The sequence below is a fragment of the Sceloporus occidentalis genome, unplaced genomic scaffold (assembly GCF_023333645.1).
Source record: "Sceloporus occidentalis isolate IW3139 unplaced genomic scaffold, rSceOcc1.0.p SCAF_1, whole genome shotgun sequence".
NCBI classification, from domain to species: Eukaryota; Metazoa; Chordata; class Lepidosauria; order Squamata; family Phrynosomatidae; genus Sceloporus; species Sceloporus occidentalis.
The window spans coordinates 131950528-131969087 of record NW_028316981.1 but is presented as its reverse complement, the minus strand read 5'-3'; the positions used below and the strand labels follow the sequence as shown (position 1 = coordinate 131969087).

The window sequence follows — 18560 nt, the reverse complement described above, 5'->3', positions numbered from 1 at the left end:
CTCCAGGAAAGAAAGAAAGAAAGAAAGAAAGAAAGAAAGAAAGAAGCAGTAGGATAACACAGTCAGCCCTCCATGGATTTTTTTGTTTGTTTAATCCACGGATTCAAGTATGCAAGGTCTGAACATACTTTATATATAAACCCCCAAAAACAAACCTCAATTTTGCCATTTTATAGTCCTAGTTTGTTATTTTTGCTGCTGTTGGACAGCTGGTGGTTGTTTGATTGTTACATTGTATTATGCTTTGACTATCATACTATGTTATGTATTTGTTTAAAATAATTTTTGTATAATTATCCGGACTGTTATTGTGTGTCATTATTATGCAAAGGTAGTGGGGGGGACTTATGATTGGGAGGAGGTGGGGGTAAGGGGTTGTTTCAAAATGGGATTTTTATTGTAATTTTGCATTTTTATTGTTGTTTTCTGTTTTGCAATCCTCCTTGATTCCTTCAGGGAAAGGCGGAATATAAAATAATTAGTTATTATTATTATACAAGGGAGACCATCTGACTGTGCCCTTGGGTTTAATGAGACTTGAGTAGCCACAGGTTTTGGCATCCATGGGGGGGGGTGTCCTGGAACCAAACCCCAGAGGATACCAAAGGCCCCTCTTAAGGTGAGAGGAAACATTTGATATTGAAACTAATTCAGTATTTGGCTCTGGCTTTTCATCACAGAGCAGAGTTTGCCTGGTAGCAATCAAAATGGGGTGGACAGAAGCATGCAATGGAGGGGGAAACCCCATATATTTCAACTTGCTTTCTAGACTGAGTTCCCCTCTAAAGCCTGGCCTTCCAGACTCCTTCCAAACCCAGCCAGAGGCCTCCCCAGGCGCTTGGAACGCTCACACACCTTTGATCCAGCGGCCTCCCCTTTTCCTATTGGCCAGGGCGAGCAGCAGAGAAAGAGAGAAGGGGACGTTGAGGAGGGGGTTCCCTGGCTCCTGATTGGCTGAGGGAGGTAGCGGCAAAAGGATGCAACTAAAGAGGGGTTGAAAGAAGGCGCCGCGTTCTAGCCACGCCCCTGCGTTCGGTCTATTTGCATATCCGGCGGGAACGCCCCTCCCGGAGGTGCCCAGGAAGAAGAAGGAGGAGCAGCGCTGCTGGAGCAGGAGGAAGGAGAGGCAGAGGTGAGTCAGGGGGCCTCCTTGGCTTTTGTGGGGCGGGGACAGGGAGGGAGGGGGCGGGCAGGTAGGCAGGAGAGGGGGAAGGGAGGAATGCCTGCCCTGCCTGGCTGGGGAATAAGGTGGAGTGAAGGGCTGGGCTCCATGCTGGAAGGTAAGTTTGCAGCAGGGCTCTGCTAAAGAGGGGGGGGGGGGGCAGGGCTTCTGGGGCTCAATGATGGGGGGCTTCCCTTCTGGATAATGTTGGGGAAGGGGAGAAGGAAGCAAGGGGGGTCTCCCTGAGGGGGTGCCATAAGGGAAGGGGTGGTTGCTGGGCATAGGCTAGGCCAAGCCCAGAGGGCTTCCCAGAGATGCTAAGCAAAGGCGGGGGGGGGGGGGGAGTCAGAGGTCTTCTCAAAGGAGGAGGAAATGGGGGGCCTTCAAGGAAAAGGGAGAAGGGCCTGGCCAAAAGCTAAGGCACTGGGAGGCATGGGGCATTCCTGCTTCTTGAGTCAGGCTCCAAATGGAGGACCCTTTTTTTGGGGGGGGACTTCCTCCTGGACAGAAGGGGGAAAGGTGGGACACTTCAAGAGCAAAGGAGGAGAGGACCAAATTAAAAATAAAATAAAAAGGTGCAATAAAGAATGAATGAATAAATAAACTAATAAAGGAACAACCACTCCTAGAAAGGTAAAAGGCATGCTTCAGAGTCAGGTTGCCAAGGGAAGGCATTTTGAAGCTCCTCCTGGAGCAGAAGGGGTGGAAGGGAGGGCCTGTCCTGGAAAAGGAGGACATGGCCGAATACAAAGCTAAAAAGCATTAAATAATAATAATAATAATAATAATAATAATTGTGTCCTGCTCTTTCTCCAGAACTGGGACTCAGAGCAGCTTCACAACATTAAAAATCCTAGAATTAAAGCTGCCTGCTTCTCAGTCAGGCTCCAAAGGGAGGGAGGGGGTTTCGAAGCTTCTCCTGGATGGAAAGGGGGAAGGGGAGACAGCCATGAAAAATGGAGGGCATGACCAAATAAAAAGCTAAGAGCACTCCCAGAAAGGTAAATGCCTGCTTCTTAGTCAGGCTCAAAAAGGGAAGGCATTTTGGAATTCCACCTGGACGAAAGGTGGGGATGTAGGACAGGTCTTGGAAAAGGAGGACATCTGCTCACCCTGAGCCAGGGCCCTCTTTTGTTGCCTGAGGCATTGGGAAGGGGAGAGTTAGGGGTTTGTTGTTGTTGTTGTTGTTTTGGTCTGCCAGAAATATGGGGTGCTTCTTTGGGTGGAGCAGGTTTGAGGGAGCTTTTTTTGCTAAAGCTGGGGGTTGCTTAGAAGGGTTTGGGGGTCTGCTCAAATGTGTTCAAGGAGCAAATCCTCCAGGTGTAGGGTGGTTGTTTTGATGCTTTTATCTGAAGGTGCTTCAAAAAAGGGTTGCTTCTCTTGCCCTCTTGTGTGTGTCATTTACCTTCAAGTTGTTTCCAGCTTGTGGCAACCCTGAAGTGAACTTATCATGGAGCTTTCTTGGCAAGATTTGTACAGAGGAGGTTTGCCATTGCTATCCTCTGAGGCTGAGAATGTGTCACTTGCCTAAGGTCACCCAGTGGGTTTACATGGCTGAGCCAGGATTTGAACCCTGGTCTCCAGAGCCATAGTCCAATGCTCAAACCACTACACTGTGCTGGCTGCCATAATTAAACTACTAACAATATTAATTTAAAACAGATTTTAAAACAGTAAAAAGCAGGTAAAACCGAGCCCTAGTCTCCATTGTCATAGTCTAAACTCAAACACTGCTCCGCTCCTCTCGCCACAGTGATACTTTTTGGCAGGCTATGTTGTTTGTACAGGTGCTAGGGCAACCTTTAAAAGCTAGGCTGTAAACCCCACCTCTTACCCCATTACTCTTATTTGTTTCAGGCTTTTTTCTTATTTGATGTCAGGTTGTGATTTGACAAAACTGTTCTTACTTTTCATTTCCTTTTCTTTAAAGGCCAGGTACTATATTGGTGTGCGATTACTTTCCTTCTCACACACTAATGGCATATATATCTCTGTCCCTGGCTTTCCACTCAACCAAATGCTTTTGAGGAAGTAGATTTACCGGTAAGTCTAGGAAAACTCATGCTGCCAACTTCTTTCTTTCAGTTAATCTCAAAGTTGCTACAAGACCTCTCTATATACTCATTCCTCACCAAGGTTTGGCCTAAATCAAAGCTTGAGAAAAGTCATATTTGGACTACAATACCTTGAATCCCCCAGGTAGCATTTTCAGTAGCCATTGCTGGATGTGGAGTTCTGAGAGTTGTAGGACAAAAAGTAACTTTTCCTGGGAAGCCTTGCTTAAGTTGGTTTGATGTAATGAGTGGCCCTGCTGATAAGCCTGAGGCAAACTGAAACCTCCATGCAATCTTTAGCAATATGAATTGACAGGACTCCCTGGCTAATATAGGGGCTTGTCTTGTTGAGTTTCGACTACTGAAAGTGGCCTTGCTGCACCCCCTGAGGCAAAGCAAAGTGGGAAGTTAACAAGCTAACAACATTTCACAGCTAAAGGCTTCTAAAGCCCTTTCCTGCTGTTTGTCCTATTTGGTGTCTGAGCACCTGACCTATAGCATTGAATGCCTGCTGGATTCTCTTCAAACAATAAAGGATTGTTGGTTGTTGCATTTGAAATAGGGACTTTGTTGGAAGAAGGGAAACAAATTAGCCAGTCTCATTAACTCTGGCCTATTCTGGTGGAAACTAGAACCCTTTGAAATACTTATTGTTGAATACATCTCTTTGAGGTTGTCTTATTAATAATCCTTCACCAGGTTTTCATTTCCAAGCTCAAACAATGGTGTATTATTGTAGATAAATGGTTTGTTTCCTTTGCCCTTCACCTCTGTCTGTGCTGCAGTGACAATTGCTATCTTTGCCTTTGAGTGAGAACAGAAGGCCATACAACCCAGTCTTCCCCAATCACAGGGTTAGAGATTGTGCAGCCCCCTTGATGAACTTGGATTGCAACTCCCAGCATCCCTAATCAATTCATCCAGTAGTGACAAATACTGGGAGTTGCAGGTCAGCAACACACGGAGAGCTACAATATTCCCATCCTCATCCAAGCGGGTACCCTGCAGAAGTTTTGAACTACAAATCCCATGTTGGGGTAGGATGGGGGTTGCAGTCCAACACATGCAGAGGACATTAGGTTGGGGAAAGTTGGTTTATGAGCTGTGTTTATTCCCTTGTTGAAACTGGTATCCATGGGAAGTTCCTTGATGTTGCTTGTCTGCTGTTCATGGTGGAATTAAAGTATTATTAAGAGGCCATGGAGCATGTCTTATGTATTAAAGTTTGATCATGTAGGAAATTCTATGTAAAAAGTTTGCCTTGTATTGCTGACAGTGCAGGTATATTACTAGTGTAGCAGACCAAGGAGCAAATTTCTTCTCGGTGTTTAACCTCAAATGATAGTAAATCCCTTTCTTACACAGGAGTTGGACTCTGTGTTGAAAATACTAAAGTTTGGTTTGTTCCTTAGGATGGAGTCCAAAGCGCACACTATTTTTAAGCACTGTTTTCCTCTTTTTTGTATGTTGCTCCTGCTGATGTTTCATACAGTTTATTGTTGAGGTGTACTACTGTTTAACTTTAGCAGTGTTCACAGGTGTTCACAGACAATTCCCTAGAGGGCACACAGTTAAAATAATAAGGCTAACTTTTGAATAAACAGGTTTAGAATTAGAGTGTGAAGCTGTACTTCCAGAAGGGATGATCAGCATTTATAATTCCATGTAGTTTACACCCATAACGTGATGGCTACTGTTGGTACACCACCAAATATAAATGGAAGTATTTCCTATAGTCTTGATTTCCCAGAGGAATTATTGAGAGAAGTGGTGTAAAATTATTGGAAAATATCCACTCTTTCTTTCTCAGTATCCTCGGAGTAGCATTTGATAATAAAACTCTCTCCCATGCTGAAAACCACTCTGACAGTTGCTTTTGAGGAAGCAACTGTCAGAGTGGTTTTCAGCATGGGAGAGAGTTTTATTATCAAATGCTACTCCGAGGATACTGAGAAAGAAAGAGTGGATATTTTCCAATAATTTTACACCACTTCTCTCAATAATTCCTCTGGGAAATCAAGACTATATATACAGTGTACACTAAGATGGCTCCATACTAATTGGATTGAATATTCCAGTCTACAGTAGGAAATGGAAAATATCCCTATATTTCATTTGATTGTTTAACAATAAATATAATGCTCCTTTGCATTGTTTCTTGCCTTTTTAAATTCCCATGTATTCACTTTGTGGTGGTTAATGTGTAATATAACTTCCCTAGTTTAAAATGTGTTGCTGCAGAATTATCTACACTATAATTTTTACTGTTGTCTTCTGTATTCCAGCTATTAATGTTGACGTTGGCCTCTGGCTGTGAAATGGACTAGTAATATTTTGTAAGGGAGAAGAGTACAATAGGTGTTACTGTTTTCCAAAGCATGTATAATTGTAAATTTAGTAATGATTGTGAAGTTTTTCTCCAGTTTATGGACATCTCAAAATGTCACTGGTAAAAGGAGCAGAGTTTTGGTTTTCAGGCTAATTTCACTTTCAGTGGATGGCAAATGTCTCGTCTGCCTGGTGGTATGTTTTATTTGAGCCTAAATATCTTTCCAGGTCCTTGCTCATGGGTTTGCTAGTTAGCTTTATGCAGGTTACACTCTCTTACTCTCTAAATTTAAAATGGAGTTGATTGTCAGTGTGTGATTGTAAGGACTAAAGAGTTGGTAAAATACTTCACAAAGTTGATACATAACTATTTTTCCTTTGTCAGCCTAACTAATTAAAAGGTGTTAATTAATGATTATTCAAGACTCCCCATAAATAGTGCAGCTTTTTAATGAAATCATTGGCAAGGTATGGTTTTCTCTGGGTCAAAAAGTGTATTTTACAGAGTTTCCCAGTAAGGGCCGAAATACCCAAAGGCACCAAATTCCTTCTTTTCTTGGGAACAAAGTAGGGTCAGCTCTGGTTAGTATTTGGATGAGAAACCACTAATGAATACCAGGTACTGTAGGCTATATTTCACTTGGAAGGAAGTAACAAAACTACCTTGGAGTATTTCTTGCCAAAGAAAACCCTGCGAAATTCATGAGGCTATCACGTCAACAGGCAGCTTGAAAGCACATACATGAAGAACGTTTCCCACAGCCTTCTAAAGTATGTTTTTAGGATGTGGGGAGGACAGTACAAGTGGAAGAAGGGGTTACCTCTTTTGGAGGAAGCACTGCAGGGAGATCAGATGAAAAAACACTATTGCATCCTGACTGATAACCTGAGTGCCTTAGCAATTTTGTCATGTTTATTCCTGAATTTGTTTCTCGTAGAGGGAATGGTCTGACCATTTGGTCTGCTTGACTAAGTATGTATTGAAGTATTGGTACTTACAATTAATCTAAGATTGAATTAATTTTGTTGTTTTGAATATATTAACTGCATGTAATGGAAGTGTCAATATAATTGGTAACATCTTATTGAGGCTTGAAAAAACTGATTGCCTACAGTTATGAAAATCAGTTCACATCACACCTTGCATTTTCTGCATCCATGGCTGCATCTGCACTGCAGAAATAATGCAAGTTAGTTGACATCACCTTAACTGCCATGGCTCAGTGCTATGGAATCCTGTGATTTGTAGTTTGTTGTGGCGCCAGAATTCTCTGACAGAAGGCTAAATATCCGAAAACTACAATCCCCAGAATTCCATAGCACTGAGCCATGTCAATTAAAGCAGTGTCAAACTCCATAAATTCTGCAGTGCAGATGCAGCCTGTGATGGATAAAGAAAGAATCATTGCCTTTTTATTAGGCAGTTACAAATTGGGGCTATAAATGATATGAGGGAAAATAATCTCATTGTAATTTGTAGAGCTACAGAAACTGAGGGAGAGAGAAGGCTGGCCCAGTACCATCAGGGGCTAGCCTGAAGAAAGAGGCTCCTCCCTCCCTAACTGTCATCTTTCGGCCTCTGAGGGAGAGAGAAGGCTGGCCCAGTTCCATCAGGGGCTAGCCTGAAGAAAGAGGCTCCTCCCTCCCTAACTGTCATCTTTCGGCCTCTGAGGGAGAGAGAAGGCTGGCCCAGTTCCATCAGGGGCTAGCCTGAAGAAAGAGGCTCCTCCCTCCCTAACTGTCATCTTTCGGCCTCTGAGGGAGAGAGAAGGCTGGCCCAGTACCATCAGGGGCTAGCCTGAAGAAAGAGGCTCCTCCCTCCCTAACTGTCATCTTTCGGCCTCTGAGGGAGAGAGAAGGCTGGCCCAGTTCCATCAGGGGCTAGCCTGAAGAAAGAGGCTCCTCCCTCCCTAACTGTCATCTTTCGGCCTCTGAGGGAGAGAGAAGGCTGGCCCAGTACCATCAGGGGCTAGCCTGAAGAAAGAGGCTCCTCCCTCCCTAACTGTCATCTTTCGGCCTCTGAGGGAGAGAGAAGGCTGGCCCAGTTCCATCAGGGGCTAGCCTGAAGAAAGAGGCTCCTCCCTCCCTAACTGTCATCTTTTGGCCTCTGAGGGAGAGAGAAGGCTGGCCCAGTTCCATCAGGGGCTAGCCTGAAGAAAGAGGCTCCTCCCTCCCTAACTGTCATCTTTTGGCCTCTGAGGGAGAGAGAAGGCTGACCCAGTACCATCAGGGGCTAGCCTGAAGAAAGAGGCTCCTCCCTCCCTAACTGTCATCTTTCGGCCTCTGAGGGAGAGAGAAGGCTGGCCCAGTTCCATCAGGGGCTAGCCTGAAGAAAGAGGCTCCTCCCTCCCTAACTGTCATCTTTCGGCCTCTGAGGGAGAGAGAAGGCTGGCCCAGTTCCATCAGGGGCTAGCCTGAAGAAAGAGGCTCCTCCCTCCCTAACTGTCATCTTTCGGCCTCTGAGGGAGAGAGAAGGCTGGCCCAGTACCATCAGGGGCTAGCCTGAAGAAGAAGAGCCCTCCCTCCGGTCCATCTGCCTTGGTCCAGGCCTCAGAGGGAGAGAAGAATGCTGGACCTGATCCCCTGCCCCCCTCACCATTCCCTTCTCCTTTTGTGTCGTGTCTTTTAGATTGTAAGCCTGTGGGCAGGGAACTGTCTGTTATCCCCTCTATTGTAAACTGCTCGGATTCCTAGTGATTGGGCGGTATATAAATAAAACCTATTATTATTATTAACTGTCCTCCTTCTGAAGTTTAGGAACAATCTTTTAATATCTGTCTAGCAACAAGAATTATATTGCAAATGTCACTTATCATGTCCCATTTTTTTTTTGTGTGTGCATTTTCTAATATTCTGTTTGTGTGGCCACACATAGCAGGTCTGCATTTTAAAATGGCCTGTGTATAATAATAATAATAATAGGATTTATTTACATGCCGCCCAATCACTGGGATTGGGATGAAGGGATTCCGCATCTAATTTGCTTTTGATGGCATATTTTGGTCTGGGACTTAGGATATTTTCATTCATTGCCATGGTAATCTTCATTTATAACTGCTGATCACTTTTATTTCACCTCCATGTCTGCTTTGAACTCCAAGCCTGCTAGCTTTATCCTGTGTAATTTCCCTTCAGTGCAGGTTAATTAGAGGGTTTTTGAGGTGTAACTACTACTTTGATAGGCTAGGAGGCAACTTCCAAAAGCACCTCATTTGATTTATTACTGTTGGGGAACTACGTATTTGTTTTCCCCAAAGTTTGTATTGGCGCTGTCTCTGATAAAAGTGACATAACAAAACTGGTTTTCACATAGTAGAGATGTTTCTTGTCTTCTGCAAGGATGAGGAAAACAGCCCTGTGTAATCATGCACCTTCTATCTAGTTTAATCCAAAATAATTTACTCTGGAGTAACTCCTAATGAGTTTGATGAGATTTGCTAGCCAGTATCTCTGTGCTTAAAACTGCAGCCTTGTTTTTCCAGCCTTGGCTATGAACAAAAGCATATGAACTCTTTAAGAGCCTGCTTCTTCAATTTGCCACCTCCTGAGTGTGTCGGACTACAAACCTCATCACCACAGCCAGCATGATTATTCACCATGCCAGATGTAAATGATAGGGGTGGGTGATAGGGGTTGTAATCCAAGACACTGGTATTGCCAGTTTAGGGAATGCTTGCCTCAGTAACCTGCCCAATATAGTCAAGAATAGTGTTCAGAGTCTCCACTCCTGATAAGAAACAGATATGCAGATGATTCTTACTGTCATTTTGCTTATCACAAAATTAAGCTGAATTAAAACAATTTAGGGGAGAGTATTTGATTTCCCTTGGGTTAGTTTATTTCACAAAGCTAGACTCCGAATGACTGAAAATGTGCTGTACTCTAAAATGTGTGCAACAATTTTGTTTGTATTCTTAGCTACAATAATTAGCTTAATGGTGTCATCTTGCCAGTGTGTGCTGACTTATTTTGTGCTTCGCTAGTTTCATCCAGTATGTTGATGATCTTCTCAAATGTAGCTTTGGCCTTTTTAGATAACAGGTAGAAAATGCATTGGTAACCAGGCGTACTGGAGGGGAGGGCACAAAGACCTGTACTAAATATGGAGGAATGTTGCCCTTCAGTCCCATAATTGTGAAGAACTTCCTTTATAGAATAGTATTGACAAAAATCGCCTTTGACTGACTTGCCTGTTTTTGGTTTAGGTTTCTGGAAAGGTGACCTAGAACAGGCAGTTGGGTTATGAATGAGGACTATGTAAGTACTCTTAAACATGCTGATGTTGTAGGCAGGAGAAACCACTTGCAAATTGGAGAGTCACAACATATTGTCTCTGTATAGCTCTGTATAACAGTTTAAGGGAAAGTGCTATTCTTTATTACAGCTATAGAAGGCATGTCTTGGCTTATCTGATGAAAACCGAACACAGATTGCAGGCGTCTTGTTGAATGTGTCTAAATATGTAATAACATAGCTGCAAAAGAGACATTGCTAGTGATTTTTTTTTTTTTTTTTTTTTTTTTTTGGATTTCTGTAGCCTATCTCTCTGTTAGTATTAGCCCATTGTAAGGTTCTGCACGGCCTCTTTGTATCCACAGACTTCCTCACCAGACCCACAAGGAGTTATCCCCTGGTAATTATACAACAGATGTGGTGACAGGGCCATTGTTTAACTTCTCTTTGACAAGTTATGTTCATATGCCACTTTACTATGTATGCTATTTGCTTGTACAGCAGGTTTTAAACAGACTATATTGGACGCTGATCTTCAAATTTTAAATGCTTGTGAATTAAACTTTAAAAATATAATAGTGTTATCTATTCTTAAATGTTTGTATTCTACAGTGGACCCTTGTTATATGCTGGGGTTTGGTTCCAAGATCCCCCATGAAATATAATGACATAGCAAAATGGTGTCCCTTATTAAAAATGGGAAAATCAAGGTTTCATATTTGAAATTTATACTTTTTTTGAACATTTTCAAACTATAGATGCTTGAATCCGTGTATAAAAATCAGTGTATAAGAAGGGCCAACTGTACATTGTTTTGTTGTAATTGGCTTCTAACTTGCACAGTGGGATATAAATTAGATACTATAAAATGTTGTTCCCCTCTAATGACATGCATATTTGGAAAACATCAAACTAAGGATTTTCCTATCCTTCAGTGAAATATCATTGAAGGTCAGTTGCTGTATGATCTGCTGCTTTTGCAACATAACCACCTGATTCTACTTGCCCAGGAACTCTATCCTAATGTTGAGTGGCAGTATGTTCAGCTGCATGGCTAGAAGCATGTTCCAGATTGTAAGCATGGTATGTAGGCACTGGTAGGATTAGCAGGAAAGTTCTAGGCAACTTGGGGACATGTGCTGAACTCTTTCCCTTACTACATAATCTTCTAGGAGTAGGTGGTCTGAGGGCAAGAATCCCCTTTCTACACTTCTTTTCTATCTCTAATGTCACCCTCAAAAGTTGCTTTTTAGTTTAAAAGACAGCATACATCTCAGCATATTTGTGATTGAACTCCAAAAGAACTAGTAACTCCCAAAGATGGGGGGAGACATTGATTGATTTGTGCCTTCAAATCATTTCAGACTTTTAGTGTCTTTAAGGTTTGGGCTTCTTTGGAAAGATTTATTCTGAGGAGGTTTGCTTTGGGGTTGAGAGAGTGTGATTTGCCCAAGACTTAAACCACCACACTGGCTCTCAGTATGTTGAAGATGTCCTTCAATATAAATGTGAATAATATAAGTAAGATTCTGAATCAAAACAAAAGACATCTTTGCAATCAAATTAGTTTCACTTCAAATGCTACTTTGCATCCCTGCTCTGGGTTACCTATTTGTATGAAAAACATTGTTTGAACATCTTCTCTTAAAAAGTGTGCTGCCATGTCATCTTCTGGCATATGCCCTAAAATATTCCTGTAGACTCCCTTTTCACTATTTGTTGCATGGCTTGCAATTGCTTGTAAGGGAGGGAAACAAGGCTTGGTCCATCACAGTATTATATTTCCAAACCAACCTTGTAGAAGTACTATATTTAAACTGTTGAGCTTGACTAGGCTTAATCACCACCCCTGATGTTCTAGATCCCTTTAATCAAAATAATATTGAAATGCACTTACATATCATCCTAAGAGGTCTCAAAAAGAAAACACTTAATCATACATTCTGTGATGATACAGCACTTACCTGCCCATCGTTGTCATTGGGGTGAAACTATAAGTTTCTTTTAAATTAATAGCCACTTGAGTTTTTCTTCTGTGTTAAGTGTTTGATTTGTATGTAGTGCTTTGGATGCTTAAAACACAGGATATAATTTTTCCCCGAAGGTTTTTCTAAGGATAACTTGCTTTGTAAAGGAAAACCTGTGCAACTAACTAAAGTCCAATATATGATATTATGTAATAAATGTTAGTACAAAAATAATAAGAAAAGGGCAATATACGAACCACTAATTGGCATTACTAATTAAAGTGTCAATCTGCAGTTAATCCCAAAGGCCTGGTTGTGTTAATATGTTGCACTATGAAAGAACTGTTGTCTAGTTGTGGACCCACTGAAAGCTATTCCACAATACTTGTGGAATCTTCAGTGTGCCCAAATACTCCTTTGTTGTTTCAACCTAGTACCTTTTCTTTGCTATACCTGCCCAGGCATTAATTTCTTTCTTATAGAGCCTCCTTCCTGTCTCTCCAACCACATTTGTGGAGGTGAATCTGAGTGGTAGGAGAAGGTCTTCTCAATAATAGCATCCTGGGTCTAGAACAGAGGTGTGGAATCTTTGGCTCTCTGGATAGTTTAAATTTCAAGTCCCACAACCACATATCATTGCCCATTTTGAGTGGAACTGATGGCAGGCAACTGCAGGGTAAAACATCTGGGGTACCAAAGGTTTGCTACCTTGGATCTAATATGTCCCCTGTCGCAACACTTATTCGATCCCTGGTTGATGTCTTCCCAGCAGTGGGTTAAGGTCTTTATTTGCTCAAGGCTTGTAAAACCGTTTAGATCTTGTCTTTAACTTTGATCTTACTGATATCATTTTATTGTTCTGTTAGCTTTGATTTGATTGTTTTATTGAGGTAGCTTTAAAACTTGTAAGATACTCTGAAACTTCTGACTGACGAGTAGGATAATAAATATCTGAATAAATAGAATATTTTGCTTAACTAAGCAGCACAGTTTAGGAATAAAAGCAAGTTCTCCACATAATAAAATGCTAGAGCAAGAGCAGTGGTCTGGCAGGACATGGTGACATAATTTAGGGAATTCTTGCTTTTTGGAACTCCCACCAGGCTTGCAGCTCAGTTAAAAGAAAACTCTTTGCTTGACAACAGCTTGGGGATGTGTACAGCTTATTCAAGAGTGGTAATGCTTGCCCTCCCAGTGAGTCTCTCTGTGGGTCTGGGAGGTATGCAGTGCCCTCCTGTCTTTTTGTCTATACTCAAAACTATATCCATATCATTGCAGCAGTAAAAATGCACATTGAAGCAGCTCTGATACACACTAGGTTTTGTGTAAACAAATATTATGTGATAAGATATTATTGGTGGAGCCTTTGGTGTGAAAGCCAGCATGATGTAGTGGTTTGAACATTGGGCTGCATCTCTGGAAACCAAGGTTCAAATCCCCTGGCCATGGAAACCTACTGGGTGACCTTGGTCAAGTCACACTATTTCTGCCTTTGAATAAGGCAAAGCCACTCGGAACAAATCTTGCCAAGAAACCCCATGATAGGTTCCCCTTAGAGTTGCCATAAGTTGGAAACAACTGGAAAGTCATCCAGCAACAGCAGCAGTATGGTTTAGTGGTTTGGGTGTTGAACTAAGATTCTGGAGAACAGGGTTTGAATCCTCACTCAGCCATGAAAACCCACTGGGTGATCTTGGACAAGTCATACTCTTTCATCCTTGGAGGAAGGCAGTGGCAAACCTCCTCTGAACAAATCTTATCAAGAATATCCCATGATAGGCTTGGGTCGCCTTAGGGATGCCTCAAGTCAGAAAGAACTTGAAGGCATGCAACAACAGCAATACGTGTCTACCCAAATATAACCCATTGACATTTACTTCAGTGAAATTTTATAGCTAAATAAGCCTTTTCAAATTCAATTTACAGATGTCTCTTTAAATGTCACATTACTGCCAGTTACATATTTTTAAAAATATCTCATTACCACCATTGTTACATGTTTTATGACCGTCTAATTTTTAAAAATGTACTTTTTCTATTCATTTCCAGTATATAGGCTAACATTTAACACTTGCCTTGCACTGGGCTTAGACAGAGACTCCTCTCTACCGTACATGTGTTTACCTGCTTATCTACATTTCTTCACCCACCCATGTCCTTTTAGTAACTTTTAAAGACCACCATTAAGGTCTACACTTGTTACTCTATCACATGCTACCATATTTTGCATTTGAGTTTCATTTCACCGCACTCCCTCATGTATGCTTGCCTAGTGAGACTGCATTAAGGAAGTTTGCTGAGTTGCAATAATCCATTAGGCCACAATTAGGTGTCACAAATCTTTTCCCTTCCCTCTACATAGCTGAAAATGGTTATATATGTCTTCTCAAATATAATTTTCATTGATCTGAAAGGGACTTATTCTGAAGTAACACAGGAATACAATTTAGTGTTAGTGAAGAGCAAGTACAGTCCGTCCCCTGTTTTCATGGGGGATCCATTCTGGACACACACACACACCGCAAAAATGGAGACTCGCCTATATTCAAGCCCCATAGGCGTGACGTATGTTGCGGAGGGGCGCCCCATTGAAAATAACAGAGGTTGCCCCTCCATGAATATTCAAGACCACGGACCTCAAGTCTGTGAGAAAAGAGGGTCGACTGTATATGTTTTTCCTTTCTTACCAATATCTAAAGGCTATTGATTATTAACAATAGGCTTTTCGATGTTTTGGGTACTGTGTTTTCGAGAGAGATATGTATCATGTTTATGGTGTGTCTTTATAAGCTAGAAAAAGAAAACTAGGTGTAGTCAGTCCTGTATTTCACAGGATTGGGCCAGCTTTGGTAGCTGCTTGAAAGTGCTACATCCTCCCTTGGCTGCTTGCAGCAGTGAAAGTAGAGTGTAATCTGATCAAATGTAATTATGAGATTCTCACTGCATTTATTTATTTTTCATTCCTACCCCACCCCTTTTTGTCCTGGGCTTCCGCAACCATTCTTGATAACTATGTTTACTAATGACTCTGCCACCCTATCAAGCCAATGTAACAACTAGCTCTTGGTGTTTTTTTGTTTGTAAACTTTCATTGATGTCACTCTACTTAAATTACTAAGGAAGGCCCAAAACACCTGTGAAGTTGATCTGAAATGGTTTGTTCAAAGGCTCATGGATACAAATCCATTTTGCTGATGTGGGAGCTCAAAGGAAGTAGTAGGTACACAAGCATGATAAATTAGCTCATACTTTCCTGGTACGACAGTTGTAGAGGCTTACCTCCAACTGGCAGCCCCCCTGGTGATGCACACACTGAATCTTCATGCCTGGGCTCATGCATGTTCATTTTTTTGTTCTGTTGGCTGGTACAAGATCAGCATGTGTGGGTAGTGCAGTGCCCAATGTTTTGTCCATTGGTTCATTCGTTATTGGGAAGACCTGCAACCTGGAAGTGCCAGAAAGGTATCAGAAAAGCATCATATTATTGCTAGTGAATTTTGAATTTGAATGGAATTCCAGCACATTGCTTTTGATATATATAAATGATCTCATTACATGTATGTTTCTTACATGCTATTTTTGTTCATTGCATGTATCTTCTACGCTGGAAGCTATGCCAGAAAGACTTCTCTCGCGCCCCGGAAGAAGCAGTGGGGCACGCTGGGTGCGCGCCACACGAATGAGCCCCATTGTTTCCAATGGGGCTTGAGTTTACGCGTTTTTTCCCTGACACGGCGGGGTCCAGAACGGATCCCCGCATAAGGGACGGGCCAACTGTGTTTCTTCCAAGGTGCTCAGGGCCATGTTGGCATTCTTTGGGGTTCTTTCCCCATTGTATCCACACAAGAATCCTATAAGTAGGCTGCAGTGAAGAAGAGACACTAACTGAAGATCACCTGATGAGAATTTCATTGCTGACTGAGGATTTGAAAAATACTCAATTCCTAGCCCAGCATGGCTTGAATCCTGAACCATCCTGTATGGTATAATCTCAAAACCAGCTTTCTCAACCTTTTTGTTGCAGAGAAACCCTTGAAATAATTTTCAAGTCTCAAGGAACTCCTTCATAAAAATAACACAGGCCTGCAAAATTGAGGGTGATAAAAACCTTTAAAAAATGTGTGCTGGCTTTAGAGGAATTTGACATTCTAAATCTAAAAATGACCCCAGATTTGCTCCATCGTGAATATTTTTTTTCAGAACTTGCACTGACATTTCTATGTTGTAATATGTGACTGAATGAGATGATTCTGCAAAGAGCAAGAAAGGGGTTAAAGTCTTTTTTAATTCACTGATATGAAACAAAAATCCATTCAAAAGCACTACAAGAAATTGCACTGGAACATCAATGACTCTGCCTAATCAAAGTTGAGTAACAAACAGTATAGATAAAAATATATTTGTGAAAGAACTGTGTGTGGCATGATGTTTTTGTTGCATTTTTCAAATTCAGTATCCCAAAATAAATTAAAAACAGCTACAGTATTGAAAAAAATACTAATTTTTATTACTAAATTGATATCATCTTCTCAGAAGCACATTTTAAAAAATGTGTTTCAAAAAGCAGGCACTAATTCTAATTTTCTTAAAATTAAATTATTCTAATATTGTCTTATGTGTGGTTTTCTCTGCTTTTATAAGAAATTAAATATCATTAATCAATTCTGTCTTGCATTTTTTTTAACATGGCTACTCTTTTATAAAATAGCAGTACAGCTTTCAGTCCAGTGGAGGGTAAAATGTGTTGACCTTACCTGTTGTGTGCCTTTAATTTGACTCTCCACATTCTTGTGTGGCAGAGACACTGTTGGAAGATCTAATGAAACTTCTGAAGGAATAGATTGATTTATGATATGACAAGTGGGTGGTGACCTCATTACTGACTGGAATGCAAAGAGAATGTGCCCACTTGTTTATGCAAACATAAAAAAATAGAAATATCCCAGATGGCTAAGAGATTTGTTGCAATCCAAGTTTTTACACTGAGTTATGTTGTGGTAGTATGTAGCTTACCCAGGTAATGATCTTTATGATGCTTCAAAATCAGAAAACAGTAAATTATTTCCTTCTTCTAAATACTACTACAAGCATCAGTAATGCCACATTATGTAACAATGTGGGATAGATATTAATTTAACTGTTCACGTTGCGAATAATAGAAACCTAGCAATGTTCTTGTAACAAATTACTGATGTTTAAAGTAATGTGTGAGACATTGCTTTTCAAATTTTAATTTTAAAAAATTACTTTTTAACAATTGTAACCCTCTTTTCTTGAAAAGGAAGTGTTTAAAGTGCAAAACAGTTGGAGGAACTTGAAGGGCAAAAGTTCTTAGACTCCTTTTGTTTAAAAAATGATAGCACAAACTGCTGACCTTGCTCATTCCCCCCTCCTTTGGCTGACTACCATGGTTTCTCATATGTTTCTGCTCTGACATCAGAAGCTTTGTCTGAAAGGCTTCAGCATGGAAGGGCCATAACAGTACTAGAGCACATACTTTGTAGACAGAGGGTCCTAGGTTCAATCCCTGGCATCTTGTTAATGGTTTTCCATAGTCTGAGAACCTTTATGAGTCAGGCTTGACAAAGGCAGGGCCAGAGGAAGTGATAAGGTAGTTTCATATGCTCAGCTTTTGAAATCCAACTTGTTTTCAGACAGGGCTGCAGTGTGCAGTTCAACCAAAAGAACAAACAGATGAATTGAAAGAAGCAGGAAAAACCCGATGGGTTTGCAGTGCACACAATTCATGGTCTCTGAGCATTCTTTTAGCCTAAAAATATTTGTCATGCCTACCATTTAACCATACTTAGACTGCCTCTTCCAGAGCTTGGAAAAGTTATCTCCCAGCTAGCTTGGCCAATAGATGTAATGGGATGGAATGATAGGGGTCATTGTCCAACTTTGCTGGAGGGCATTGCATCTGGGAAAGACTGCTTTGGCTGCATAATGTTTCCAAGCTCTGTTGTATTGGGGGCAGCTGCACTCAGTACAGAATAATTGGTGACGTTTTCTGTCTTTCTCACTGTTTGCTGTGGACACGGCCTTCAGTTTCTGTCACTCTTGTCTTCGTTGTGGTGCTGTGAACAGCAGGTCCACAAACAGTTGTGCAGTTATTGTGAGATACATGTGTGATTAGATAGGTAGTATTATCTTTTTGTCTGGATGCAACGGTTTGCTAATTAAGAGTGCAAAAGTTGTTTAGGCAGAGGTGTTGCTTGAAATTTTCCTTGTCTTCTATTAGATCTCCAGGGACTGTTTTTTCTCCCTCCTCTGCATATGTGTCCCTTCTCAAAAGAGTCCCAGTGCTGAATATATAAAAATAATGATTAATAATCATAAATGTTAATCTTAGGTTTTCATCTAGAGCAGGGGTAGGCAACTTTTTTGAGCCAGGGGCCAGGTTGCTGTGCCTCAGACAGCTGGGGGGCCGAAGCCGGGGGGGATGGAGCTTCCACCCTCCGGGGGCGGGGCCATGTGTTGGGGGTGGAGCTTCCACCATCTGGGGGCGGAGCTGCACAACCGGGGCGGAGCTTCCACCGAAACCCCGCGGGGAGGAGGAGGCGTGTGCCTGCCCTCTCCTCCTTGGTTCCTTCCTTCGGCCGAACGGGCTCCAAGGGGCCCTTTCGGCCGAAGGGGAGGGAGGCCGAAGGGAAGGGCTTGGGCACCCATCGCAGGCTCTTCCCTTCGGCTCTTCCCTTCGGCCAAAAGGGCTCCAAGGGCCGTGGAGGAGCTCAGGAGGCGGCAGGCCGCTTCTGCGGGCCCCTTCTCGGCCCATGCGGCCCCAGGCCTCCCTCCGGAGGGAGAGAGTGTCACTTT

At 42.0% G+C, this 18560-nt stretch overlaps 1 protein-coding gene across 3 annotated transcripts in view; it reads left to right on the top strand.

Moving 5' to 3' along the window:
* The first annotated feature begins 923 nt into the window (after positions 1–923).
* The window catches only part of LLGL2 (LLGL scribble cell polarity complex component 2), a 76110-nt gene continuing 58473 nt past the window's right edge, over positions 924–18560 (top strand). Inside the window, exon 1 of one of the 3 annotated variants that reach the window (XM_089536223.1) lies at positions 924–1132. The gene's annotated coding sequence lies outside the window, so the exon portion shown is untranslated. Of the gene's footprint in view, positions 1133–1206; positions 1281–18560 lie in introns of those variants that run through there. The other 2 variants (XM_089536240.1, XM_089536232.1) reach the window with 2 other exon arrangements.